We start from the raw sequence: 14567 nt of genomic DNA, 5'->3' as shown, positions 1-14567 counted from the left end.
GCCGGCAGCTGGAATTCTGGGCTGGAAAAGGAGCAAATATTAGAGACCTATTCTGCGCAACTCCAAAAGTCCTGAAGCTCCACGGAAGTTATTTTTGGAAATAATAAAAAATACTGAGCGAAGAAAATACCAGAGGGGACCCACACCCTGGGCACGAGGGTGGGGGGCGCGCCCTACCCCCTGGGCGCGCCCCCTGCCTCGTGGGCCCCCTGGTGGCCCTCCGGTGTCCATCTTTTGCTATATGAAGTATTTCATCCGAGAAAAAATCATAAGCAAGCTTTCGGGACGAGACTCCGCCGCCACGAGTCGGAACCTTGGCGGAACCAATCTAGGGCCCTGGCGGAGCTGTTCTGCCGGGGAAACTTCCCTCCGGGAGGGGGAAATCATCGCCATCGTCATCACCAACGCTCCTCTCATCGGGAGGGGGCCAATCTCCATCAACATCTTCACCAGAACCATCTCCTCTCAAACCCTAGTTCATCTCTTGTATCCAATTCTTGTCTCTAAGTCTGAGATTGGTACCTGTAGGTTGCTAGTAGTGTTGATTACTCCTTGTAGTTGATGCTAGTTGGTTTATTTGGTGGAAGATCATATGTTCAGATCCATTATGCATATTAATACCCCTCTGATTATGAACATGAATATGCTTTGTGAGTAGTTACGTTTGTTCCTGAGGACATGGGAGAAGTCTTGCTATTAGTAGTCATGTGAATTTGGTATTCGTTCGATATTTTGATGAGATGTATGTTATCTTGCCTCTAGTGGTGTCATGTGAACGTCGACTACATGACACTTCACCATTATTTGGGCTTAGAGGAAGGCATTGGGAAGTAATAAGTAGACGATGGGTTGCTAGAGTGACAGAAGCTTAAACCCTAGTTTATGCGTTGCTTCGTAAGGGGCTGATTTGGATCCATATGTTTCATGCTATGGTTAGGTTTACCTTAATACTTCTTTTGTAGTTGCGGATGCTTGCAATAGGAGTTAATCATAAGTGGGATGCTTGTCCAAGTAAGGACAGCACCCAAGCACCGGTCCACCCACATATCAAATTATCAAAGTACCGAACGCGAATCATATGAACGTGATGAAAACAAGCTTGACGATAATTCCCATGTTTCCTCGGGAGCGCTTTTCTCTATATAAGAGTTTGTCTAGGCTTGTCCTTTGCTACAAAAAGGATTGGGCCATCTTGCTGCACTTTATTTACTTTTGTTACTTGTTGCTCATTACAAATTATCTTATCACAAAACTATCTGTTACCGATAATTTCAGTGCTTGCAGAGAATACCTTGCTGAAAACCGCTTATCATTTCCTTCTGCTCCTCGTTGGGTTCGACACTCTTACTTATCGAAAGGACTACGATAGATCCCCTATACTTTTGGGTCATCACAAACCAAGTAGTTAAATGAACACATCACAGTACCAATCAGTTCAAAGGCAGGAGGAGTAAGGACTTACAACAGCGGCTTGAACTGGTGTGCTCATGCCCTTCATCTTGCTGGTGTGGCAATCCTTGAAGATTTGCACTGCATTCGGTTCAGTTTCTTTTTGGTCCGCACAGGCTTTCCTCTGTATTTGGAACATGTCAATATAGATATGATAATATGGCACAAAAAAAAGAAGGAAGTAGCAGCTATTTACAAGAGCCTCGCAGTGTGCAATATAGCTACGAGATCCTGTTGTCTGTTGGAATTTCACTTTAGAACGGTTGGTCTTGTTCTTCAAACAGTTAGCCTAGAAGAAGATACACTTGTAAGGCACATACATAAATACAAGTTCAATATGTGGTCTGATCAAATACATATAGCCTACCTGATACTTTGGATCAGACCAGTGTTTAACGAGGGCTGTCCAGTCTTCATCTGTAATATATTCCACTTGAGATGTTTGGGCGATTTCATTGTTAGCCTTGCCTTCAAAGTGAGATTTTCTAAGGTGGTACCGATAATGTTGCAGAGCAGACTGAAAAACATGAGTGCATGCTTGTTTAGTTGCATCATCATTCGGATCCAACTTGAACCTCATCTGTTGAAAAAGAATGTGAGTCTTATTAGGAGGAAGCTAGAAAGTATGGGACAGAGCAAGACAATATTACTAATTGCGATGAATAACATTACTTATGGATAAATGGTCAAGGAAGGTCTTAAACTGGGTATTGTCTTTCTCATTCCTGTACTGGATCCACGTTGGGAGGATACGTGCATGACACCTAATGGCAACGGCTGCCTCTGATACTAACTTGGCTGACTCTGTAGCATCACGTGGCCTTTTTAAACCTGCCTCAAAATGGATCTCCATTCTTCCTCCTTTAGATTTTGTTAATCTGTCAAGCACTAGTAAGCGTGCACGTGCAACGCACGTTTTAATTAATACCCACAAGTTAGAACATATACAATGTGATATACAACAAAAGTATCCAAACCAAATGCATGCGCATACACACCATAACACTATTCACCCATACATCTTTCTCTTTTCATCGTATTTGTAATTGTTGTGCAAAGAACATTTGTTATGGATCCGATACATTTTTCTTCCGACTCAAACTTCCGCTCAAAAATTGGAAAGAATAAACAAAACTACAGAAGCAAGCACCAGGGCTTAAAGACCTAAGTGCCCAGGGATTAAAAAAAGAGAGCATATGATCTTGATGATATTACACCGTAAAAAATATCTTGTTGAGATTAGTAAAATTCAGAAGGATCGAATATAACTGTAATGCTATGAAAAAAGTCCACCCCATACAAAGTAGGAAAAATATGTCTTTCTAAATATGTAACAATCTCCAAGATAACTCATGTGCCTGACCAGAACAAACTTATTATAGAATAAATATCACATCTTTCTACTGAACTGATGTAGCAGTTACATTCAGATTGATAACTTAGAAATAAAATGTACAATAGAATATATGAATGGCACATGAACTCGATACGTATTTCAATTTAATTCAGAATTTCGATGCTATGCAACAGATGTGTGGAAACTTAAATGAAAATAGACAAACTTAACTGATGGATCTTAAATCAACATAAGGATATCTATTGAAATGAAAGAGAAACTGCTAGTCAGATAGAATAAATTAGTTACGACATTGGTACTGTTAATTGCCAATACTTGTGAAAAAACATTATCACCTCTGTCACCTGATCGTCTTCAGTCGCATGCTTGCCGCCCCCATGTAAAAGCGAGAGAAGTGATATGCAGCAGGGCAGGGGTGTGGGCTAGGTGCATGCCCGATCGCTTACGACGACTGGAGGGTGATGCTGGGACGGCTGCAGGCGTGGCCAATAGAGTGGCGTGGGACCGAAGCCCCGACTAACATCCATGTGTGAGGCTCTTAGCTACCAAGGGTTCTGGGGCAAGTGCAGGCGTTCCCTTAATTTTGAGTGTCCATAACAAACTCTGCTAAGAAATATGGGAAATCAATGAAATGAAAATATGCTAAGGTGATTATGTAGAGAGAAAGGGAAACGACTAATTGGTTGCTTCGCAATCTTCCGTCATAACACGAAATTGACACAAAAATATGACTATATTAAGGAAATTTTTATACCTGCATTATCCACACTGTATCATTGTTACCTCTTGACATTGCTTAATTGGTAAAAGGACCAAGTGATAAAATATACGCCAGTTTCATTGTCAGTACTTTCTTTAGGGCTGAATTCCTCTCTCATTTTGTCGGTGCAGAATTCACATTGTACATGTCAACTGAAAGAAATAACCAAATGTTCATATATTGTTTCCAATACCATCAACTGTAGTGAATGAAGACATCTAGTGAGCAACCACATAATCCAGACATTTAGTCTAATGCCTTAGCCTTATGAGGTTCAATGGGTGGGACTTACTCAACATTCAGTCACTCCATCATACACACTTGGAGGTCTATTCTGAAAACTGAACAACATGCGAAAGATGAAACAGACTACTTTCAAACAGCGAGTATCACAATCATGAAGTTAATCAGGAAGCAAGCCATACCAAGAAATCCAATTAATCTAGTGTAATGTAGGTCCTTCCAATCTAATATTCCTAGTAGCAGCAAGCCATGTTGTAAGTAGGGAATTTTGAAACAACCATGTATATCCAAGTGTTGCAAACAGGAGTTTATATGTCAGCAGCAGGAAAGTTAATACAGATAGAACAGATGAACAAAACATAGATTTTGCCACTTTATTACACAGAACTTCATTCTCTTTTTGCTGGTTCTTAACCTAGTGTCATCACGGATATATATATATATATATATATATATATATATATATATATATATATGAATGAGGGCATTTCTTTCGTGAGAAGTATTTATAGATAAGAGTTACTACAAATACTTCTGATAGACTGATGTCCAATATGTCAACGTAAGGAGTTCAAAGTAAGCTTTGTATTGTAAGAAGTAAGATTATTATCTTGGAGATGAGTGAATGCCATGGAGAGTTTGCAAAGAAGCAAACTTTCCTTCGATCTAGACTGTAGATGTGGAGAAAACAAGATCTGGAAGGAAGACGGAGGACAAAGTGTGGGGTGTGGAGTGTGAAGCGTGTGTCATGGAGGCGACCCTCTTTCTAGTCGCCTCGCCAGACCTCATAGCCTAGTCCTGCTACAACCCCGCGGCACTCCATAGGTCGCCCTCCGTCTCGCACTCCAAGCTTTCCATGCCGCGGCATGCCGGAAGCCGGAGTAACACGCCGCCTTCACGCACATACTCTCCGCCGCGCAGCCGCCATGGCACCGTCGCGCCTGCGCCAGAAGGGCCGCGACGCATAGCTACGCCGAAGTGGCCCGCACCCAGCGCCGCATGTGTGGCCGCCGACTGTGTAGCGACCAGACCTCAAATGGCCTGTGCTGCTGTGCACCAGTGTCATCCCTGGATCAGTAATGCTGACGCGCACAGTACAAATGGAGGATTTATAACAGAGTAGCAATCACACACTTATTACATCGAATATCTCCGAAGAGATTAAGTATGATAAACATGGCTTAAGGCCATCTAATAACGATAACAGCGGAAGACTTGGAAGATAAGTGAGTCCATCACTCCAGCGGCATCACTAAGTATAAGACCACGACCTAAGGCACCTTACTCGTCGTCTGAAAAGTCTGCAACATGAAACGTTGCAGCCCGAAAACGGGTCAGCACATAGAATATGCTGGCAAAGTAACACATAGAGAGCAATGAACAATAATAATGCTATACTATATGCATATATGGCTGGTGGAAAGCTCTATGGTTACAGTTTTATCCTACTTCAAAGGAATAAATTTTATTTAACTGTCATGGTGGTTGTGAAACATTGAGAAGGTACCTCCAACTCAATCCCAATTAAGTGTCATCATTAACCCAACAAAATTAATTATAAGTAACATGGTGATGAGATTCAAATGATAATCCAAGTACTAGATACTCAAGTTGTCCATAACCGGGGACACGGCTAACCATGATTAGTTTGTACACTTTGCAGAGGTTTGAGAACTTTTCCCCACAAGACTCGATCGCCTCCGCATGATTCTCGCACTGCATGATGTTTGTGAAACGGATGACCGAGACACAGCCTTTCAGAAACAATCACTCTTTACTCTGGATGGACCGGTACACCTACTTTCCCCTACATCTTCTAGCCCACCTCTTCAAGAGATCTTGTAACCTACTCAACTATGCTAGAGCCCATAATAGCTTGTGGCTGCACACGGAAGTTTCTAGCATGAATAATCTTATGATCCCTTTGAGCCTGGGTGGCGGACCTTATACATACAGACAACACTGGGTTCTCTAGGTGCCTCAATCCACCCAGATGTGAGTTTTAGTTGCCACCTTAAGTTGAACCATTAATAAACATCTCACATCTGTCGTGAATATCACTCAAACCCAAATCCACGTCTACGAGCATAGCATGGCAATAATAAAAGCAACGTAGAAGTAACTCCCAAGGGTTTGATAAGAAAAACAGGTAATAGGTACCACCTCAACTACTTCCCAATACCCACAATTTAATTAGATCCTAATCATGCAATGTTTGAGGATAACAGATCTAATGCAGTAAAACTGGGTATGAACGGGGTATGATCAAAGTGTTACTTGCCTTGCTGATGATCCGCAAAACCTAACGAGTCGAAGTAACAAGCGGCACACTCCGGGTACTCTATCGCAACAAACAAGCATACAATCAGTACTCATGTAATGCACAGGTAAAACTCGAATGAAAGATCCAACCAGAAAGTTCAGCTTAAGAACTCCGGTTTGCAAAAAGAATCAACTCGGAAGAAGCAACGAAAGTCAAACGGCGAAAGAAAGAAACTTCGTTTGCTAATCTGGATCTAGGTCAAATTTTACTATTGCAAAAACTTGTTTGAGTAGGTTAAACGGAAAGAGAATTTTGAGATGAAACTCTAGGCGCTTGAATCGCCTGATTCCGATAAACGAGCGAGAAGTTAAACAGAATCGAAGATTCGATCAAAAATCGAATCTGCGAAAATCGCAGAAAAAAAATCGGACGAAAAAGAAAAACGGACGAACGGTTAAATAACGGACGTTCGTTAACACAGAAAAACCGACGAACGCGTTCGTTAAAACGAACGGTTCGGTGAACGCTCGCAAAATAATAAAACCGTAAAAAAACCGATCTAGGTTTTTTTTTAAGAAAACCGGCAACGGCGAGGTGCGGCTACCTCGGGGACGGGCTCCGGCGAGGCTCCGGCGACGGGGCTGCGGGGCTCGGGCGGCTCGGGGCGAGGGGCGGGGCGACGGCAGTATAAATAGGGGGGGTGGAGGTGACTTGGGGGAGGGGGTGGCCGGCGGGAGCCGTGCGGGAGCCGGACTCGGCCATGGCGGCGGCGGCGTCTCGTGCGCGAGGAGGAGAGGGGCGCGGGGTGGGCCGGCGGCCTGGCTGGGCTGCGGCCTGGTCGGGCGCGCGCAGTTTTTTTTTAAATAAGTTCCGCGGAAAAAAATTCGTAGAAAAATAAATAAAAATCAGAAAAATATGAAATAAATTTTCCCCGTCTAGTTAGAAAATCTAGAATAGGGTGAACATTGTTTTAAATCAAAATAAATATTTTGAAAACATGCAATATTTTTAATGCAATAAAAATTGCAAATAAAATCCAAATTAATTCCAAATAATGATTTTAACATTTTTCCTCCAGTATTTCAATTGTTTTGGAGAAGTCATGTTTTCTCCTCTCGTTTATTTTTTTAGAATGAAATATTTTTCCGCAGAGAAAATAATTAAAACCAAAATCCTCGTCTTATTATTTGATGAAAATCAAATATGAAAATTCGAGAAAATCCCCAACTCTCTCCGAGGGTCCTTGAGTTGCTTAGGATTTATCGAGGATTTGTCAAAATGCAATAAAACATGATATGCAATGATGATCTATGTATAACATACCAAATTGAAAATTTGGGATGTTACAAACCTACCCCCTTAAGATGAATCTCGCCCTCGAGATTCGGGTTGGCTAGAAAACAGGTGGGAGTGGTCTTTCCGTAGATCTTCCTCTCGCTCCCAGGTGGCTTCATCTTCTGTGTGGTGACTCCACTGAACTTTGCAAAACTTGATAACCTTGCTGCGGGTAACTCGGCTGGCATACTCGAGAATCTCAACTGGCTTCTCCTCATAAGTCAAATCACTTTCCAGCTGAATCGCTTCCAGTGGCACAGTATCTCTCAGTGGTATCTCAGCCATCTCTGCGTGGCACTTCTTCAACCGCGAAACGTGAAATACATCATGTACTCCAGACAATCCTTCGGGCAATTCCAACTTGTAGGCAACTTCTCCCATACGTTCCAACACTCTGTATGGTCCGATAAAACGGGGAGCTAACTTTCCTTTAACTCCAAAGCGGTTCACTCCTCGAAGGGGTGATACTCGAAGAGACACTCTGTCTTCGACTTTGTGAACGGTCTCCTTTCGTTTAGAATCAGCATAACTCTTCTGCCTGGACTGGGCTACCTTGAGCCTATCGTGAATCAACCTCACTTTCTGTTCAGACTCAATCAAATCTGGTCCAAACAACTGACGGTCTCCAACTTCGTCCCATAACAACGGTGTTCTACACCTCCTTCCGTACAAGGCTTCGAAAGGGGCCATCTTCAAACTGGTTTGATAACTGTTGTTATACGAAAACTCTGCATATGGCAAATTGTCGTCCCAGCTGGATCCATAATCTAGTGCACATGCTCTCAACATGTCCTCCAAAATCTGGTTGACTCTTTCGGTCTGTCCATCTGTCTGTGGGTGGAAAGTTGTACTAAATTCCAGCCTGGTTCCCAATGTTTCATGTAACTGCTTCCAAAACTTCGAGGTAAATTGGGTTCCTCTGTCTGATACAATGGTCCTCGGAACTCCATGCAAACAGACGATCCTGGTCATGTATATCTTTGCCAATTTAGCGTTGGTGTAAGTGGTCTTCACTGGAATGAAATGAGCCACTTTCATCAAACGGTCGACTACAACCCATATCGAGTCATAGCCTGAACGAGTCCTGGGAAATCCTGTGATAAAATCCATGCCTATTTTATCCCACTTCCATTCGGGTATCGGAATGGTTGCAGCAATCCTACTGGCTTCTGATGCTCTGCCTTCACTCTCTGACATACATCACAAACTGCTACATACTCCGCAATATCCTTCTTCATTCCGGTCCACCAGAAAGTATTCTTCAAATCCAAATACATCTTGGTATTCCCTGGGTGAATCGAGTATGGTGAATCATGGGCTTCTTGCAAAATCAACTTCCTGATCTCCGGATCATTTGGCACATATACGCGGTCCTCGAACCATAAGGTATCGTGCTCATCCTCACGAAATCCCTTGGCTTTTCCTTTTCTCATCTTCTCCTTTATCTCTTCAATCTCCTTGTCTGTCTTCTGAGCTTCTCTGATCCTTTCCATCAAGGTAGACTGAATCTCCAATGTCGCTAAATATCCTCTAGGGACTATCTCCAAACATAGCTCGCGAAGGTCCTCGGCTAACTCCTGAGGTAATTCTCCTGTCATGAGGGTGTTGACATGACTCTTGCGGCTCAACGCGTCTGCTACTACATTAGCCTTTCCAGGGTGATAATGCAATCTCATATCATAACTTTAATGAGCTCCAACCATCTCCTCTGTCTGAGATTTAACTCCTTCTGCGTGAAAATATACTTCAAACTCTTGTGATCCGTGTACACCTCACAATGGTTTCCGATGAGAAAATGTCTCCATGTTTTCAATGCATGCACCACGGCTGCTAATTCCAAATCATGCGTAGCATAATTCTTCTCATGGGGTTTAAGTTGTCGTGAAGCATACGACACAACTCTTCCTTCCTGCATAAGCACTGCTCCAAGTCCTCGACGAGAAGCGTCGCAATAAACTTCATAATCCTTGCGTTGATCTGGCAGAATCAACACTGGTGAGGTAACCAATCGTTTCTTCAGCTCTTGGAAACTAGCTTCACATTCCTCAGTCCAATTGAATTTGGTGTCCTTCTTCAATAGCTCAGTCATGGGCTTAGAATTCTTTGAGAAATTTTCGATAAATCTCCGATAGTATCCTGCAAGTCCAAGGAAACTCCGGATTTCTCCAACTGTCGTGGGTGATTCCCAACTTGTCACTGTGTCAACCTTGGCAGGGTCTACTGCTATTCCTTCTCCAGAAATAACATGTCCAAGGAATCCAACTTCCTTCAACCAAAACTCACATTTGCTGAACTTGGCATATAATTGATGTTCTCTGAGCTTCTCAAGTACCAATCGTAAATGCTCCTCATGCTCTTCTTCATCCTTGGAAAAGATTAAAATATCATCAATGAACACCACGACGAACTTATCCAAAAACTCCATAAACACTTTGTTCATCAGGTTCATGAAATAGGCAGGTGCGTTAGTCAGACCAAATGACATAACGGTATACTCATACAATCCATATCTGGTGGTAAATGCCGTCTTGGGTATATCCTGCTCTCGAATCTTTAACTGATGGTACCCTGATCATAGATCGATCTTGTAAAATACTTTAGCTCCTTGTAAGCGGTCAAACAAATCATTGATCATTGGCAGTGGGTACTTGTTTTTGATGGTCACTTCATTCAAACCTCGGTAATCAACAACCATCCTCAGTGATCCATCTTTCTTCTCCACTAGAAGTACTGGTGATCCCCAAGGTGACGAACTTGGGCGAATATAGACTTTATCCAGTAACTCCTTGATCTGCTTCTTAATTTCTTCCAAATCCTTTGCGGGCATCCTGTACGATCTCTTAGATATTGGCCCTGTGCCTGGCAAAAGTTCAATCAAAAACTCAATGTCTCTATCTGGCGGCATGCCTGGCAACTCTTCTGGAAATACATCCGGAAAATCCTTCACCACTGGTACTTCCTCCTGTACAACTCCTGATAAGGAATTCACTTGAGTCCTCTTCGGCATATCCCGGGATACATACTTGATCCTTTTTCCTTCCGGGGTGGTAAGCAAAATTGTCTTGCTGGCACAATCGATGTTTCCTCCATACAACGATAGCCAATCCATTCCCAGAATCACATCCAAACCTTGCGATTCCAAAACAATGAGGTCTGAGGGGAAAACATGCCTACCAATGGCCAATGGTATCTGAAAACATCCTTGGGTGGCCATATATTCTGCTCCTGGCGAGGTTACTAACATAGGGGTTTTGAGAACTTGGGTGGACATCTTAAACTTATTCACGAATCCCCTTGATATGTATGAATGCGATGCACCAGTATCGAAAAGAACGGTTGCAGTAAATGACTTAACCAAAAACTTACCTATTACTGCACCAGGCTGAGCTTCAACCTCCTCCACGCTCACGTGGTTCACATGTCCTTTGTTGAACGGGTTCGGCTTCTTCCCAGAGCTTCCATTGCCATTTCCATTTTGGGCTTCGGGACAATCAGTAGCATAATGTCCCATCTTCTGGCACTTGAAACAAGTAATGTGACTGAGATCTCTCTTGGTTGGGGTAGATGGGTTGGTGCGGTTCTGTCCGTTTCCTCCTCCATTCCCATTACCATTCTTGGAGCCACTATGGTTGTGCGAACTACCTCCTCCATGGGTATGCTGAAACTGTCCTCCCGGCTTCGGCGTAAATCGTGGCTTCTGCTGGGCTCCAGAATTGTACTTCCCTTGTCCATACTTCCTCTTACGGTTTTCAATCTGCTGTTGCTTCCCTTCAATCATGAGAGCTCTATCTACCAGCTCCTGGTAGTTGTTGAAGGTTGCTACCATCAACTGCATACACAGTTCATCGTTCAGCCCTTCCAAAAATTTCTCCTGCTTGGCAGCATCTGTAGCAACGTCATCTGGTGCATAACGTGCTAACTTACTGAAATCCTCCACATACTGGCCTACGGTGCGTCCTCCTTGGCGTAGGTTATGAAACTCACGCTTCTCCATAGCCATAGCTCCTGCTGAAACATGAGCTGTACGGAAAGCTTGCTGAAACTGGTCCCATGTGACAGTGTCAATAGGGTGCGTGGCTGTATAATTCTCCCACCATGATGCTGCGGGTCCATCAAGCTGATGTGCGGCAAAACGCACTCTTTCCGCATCTGTGCATCCTGCAGTGGTGAACTCCCTTCCAACTTTGCGGAGCCAATCATCTGCTACAATCGGCTCGGTGCTACTGGAAAACACCGGCGGGTTTAGCCTTAAGAAACGGGCTAAGTGATCAACAAGTGGTGGTGGCAGTGGGTTGTTGTTGTTGTTGCCTTGGTTCTGCACTAACACTTGCATCAGGGCATTCTGTTGCTGAATCAACTGGGTGATCTCTGGCGGGAAAACAAATCCGGTGTCGCGTCTTGGAGGCATCTGATAGGTTTCGAAAAGATGAGAGTTAAGAATAGAATGAGGTCTAGAGAGAAAACACTACCCATATTCTCATGAGACAAATTCAATCAATATCACTCAATCAATTCAAACAAGGCAAAATAATCGATCTAACTAGCGTTACAAAGTGCTTGAACTATACTATTAAATGGGGGAAAACTACTACTGATATGGTGGTCTACTAGAAATTCTGATCCGTTGAAGACTCCATGATGTCAGCTCCAGCTTCATCAACCCAGTTGTCTTCACTTGGTTCCGAGTCGGTGTCGTCGATGATGATGTAGTTATCCGGACAAGTGCATTCGTCGACTTCTGCTTTTGGCACTGGATTTCCCACGAATGCTCCAATCTTCTTCTCCAGGTCGTCAATCTTCCCTACTAGTGCGTTGATTTCCTCCAAATAATCTTCGCGTGTAGCCTTCAGTTCTTCTTGGAGCTCCTTGATCTTCGTTAATGCCTTCTTCAGCTCTTCCTTGTCCGTGCACATCTGGTTCTCCTGGCGACGAATATGTTGGTTCTGCTCCTGGATGAAAGCTGCAATTGATCCATCCTTCTTGGTCTTAATCATCTCCCATTGCGCGTCTCGACGTCCACAAATCTGATAAATTGTATCCTAAAGCTCCTGGTGGTAGACTTCTCCAATGCGTCCCATGGCGATATGTGCGGCCATGCTCTTCCCTAAACTCCAAGTTGGTGCTTCGAAAACCAATCTCATGGCACTAAACATCCTTCCTGGAATGATAACTTGAATCTTCCAGCTCTCCTCTTCAGGTAATGTGGCGTTGTAGGTTCCGGTCATGCTTGGTATTCCTATGTTCAAGTACTTGGTGACTTCCTTCAAGTGTCGACCAAACGGCGTGTCTTCATCTGGTTGCATGAACTTGCTCCTTGCATTCGCCATTCCTAAAAGAGTAGAAAGTGGAGAGGGGTCAGAAATGAGAAGAGAGAGGCTTTCTAGGGCTTAAGCTTAGTGGTCGTGTCCTACAGTCATCGTGTGCTCTGATACCAACTTTGTAGCGACCAGACCTCAAATGGCCTGTGCTGCTGTGCACCAGTGTCATCCCTGGATCAGTAATGCTGACACGCACAGTACAAATGGAGGATTTATAACAGAGTAGCAATCACACACTTATTACATCGAATATCCCCGAAGAGATTAAGTATGATAAACATGGCTTAAGGCCATCTAATAACGATAACAGCGGAAGACTTGGAAGATAAGTGAGTCCATCACTCCAGCGGCATCACTGAGTATAAGACCACGACCTAAGGCACCTTACTCGTCGTCTGAAAAGTCTGCAACATGAAATGTTGCAGCCCGAAAACGGGTCAGCACATAGAATATGCTGGCAAAGTAACACATAGAGAGCAATGAACAATAATAATGCTATACTATATGCATATATGGCTGGTGGAAAGCTCTATGGTTACAGTTTTGCGAAAAGCCAATTTTATCCTACTTCAAATGAATAAATTTTATTTAACTATCATGGTGGTTGTGAAACATTGAGAAGGTACCTCCAACTCAATCCCAATTAAGTGTCATCATTACCCCAAGAAAATTAATTATAAGTAACATGGTGATGAGATTCAAATGATAATCCAAGTACTAGATACTCAAGTTGTCCATAACCGGGGACACGGCTAACCATGATTAGTTTGTACACTCTGCAGAGGTTTGCGCACTTTTCCCCATAAGACACGATCGCCTCCGCTTGATTCTCGCACTGCATGATGTTTGAGAAACGGATGACCGAGACACAGCCTTTCAGAAACAATCACTCTTTACTCTAGATGGACCGGTACACCTACTTTCCCCTACATCTGCTAGCCCACCTCTTCAAGAGATCTTGTAACCTACTCAACTATGCTAGAGCCCATAATAGCTTGTGGCTGCACATGGAAGTTTCTAGCATGAATAATCTTATGATCCCTTTGAGCCTGGGTGGCGGACCTTATACATACAGACAACACTGGGTTCTCCAGGTGCCTCAATCCACCCAGATGTGAGTTTTAGTTGCCACCTTAAGTTGAACCATTAATAAACATCTCACATCTGTCGTGAATATCACTCAAACCCAAATCCACGTCTACGAGCATAGCATGGCAATAATAAAAGCAACGTAGAAGTAACTCCCAAGGGTTTGATAAGAAAAACAGGTAATAGGTACTACCTCAACTACTTCCCAATACCCACAATTTAATTAGATCCTAATCATGCAATGTTTGAGGATAACAGATCTAATGCAGTAAAACTGGGTATGAACGGGGTATGATCAAAGTGTTACTTGCCTTGCTGATGATCCGCAAAACCTAACGAGTCGAAGTAACAAGCGGCACACTCCGGGTACTCTATCGCAACAAACAAGCATACAATCAGTACTCATGTAATGCACAGGTAAAACTCGAATGAAAGATCCAACCAGAAAGTTCAGCTTAAGAACTCCGGTTTGCAAAAAGAATCAACTCGAAAGAAGCAACAAAAGTCAAACGGCGAAAGAAAGAAACTTCGTTTGCTAATCTGGATCTAGGTCAAATTTTACTGTTGCAAAAACTTGTTTGAGTAGGTTAAACGGAAAGAGAATTTCGAGACGAAACTCTAGGCGCTTGCATCGCCTGATTCCGATAAACGAGCGAGAAGTTAAACAGAATCGAAGATTCGATCAGAAATCGAATCTGAGAAAATCGCAGAAAAAAAATCGGACGAAAAAGAAAAACGGACGAACGGTTAAAT

This window comes from Aegilops tauschii, chromosome 3 (genome assembly GCF_002575655.3).
Source record: "Aegilops tauschii subsp. strangulata cultivar AL8/78 chromosome 3, Aet v6.0, whole genome shotgun sequence".
Classification (NCBI taxonomy): domain Eukaryota; kingdom Viridiplantae; phylum Streptophyta; class Magnoliopsida; order Poales; family Poaceae; genus Aegilops; species Aegilops tauschii.
The sequence above is the reverse complement of the archived record's forward strand: the minus strand, read 5'-3'. Positions refer to the sequence as shown.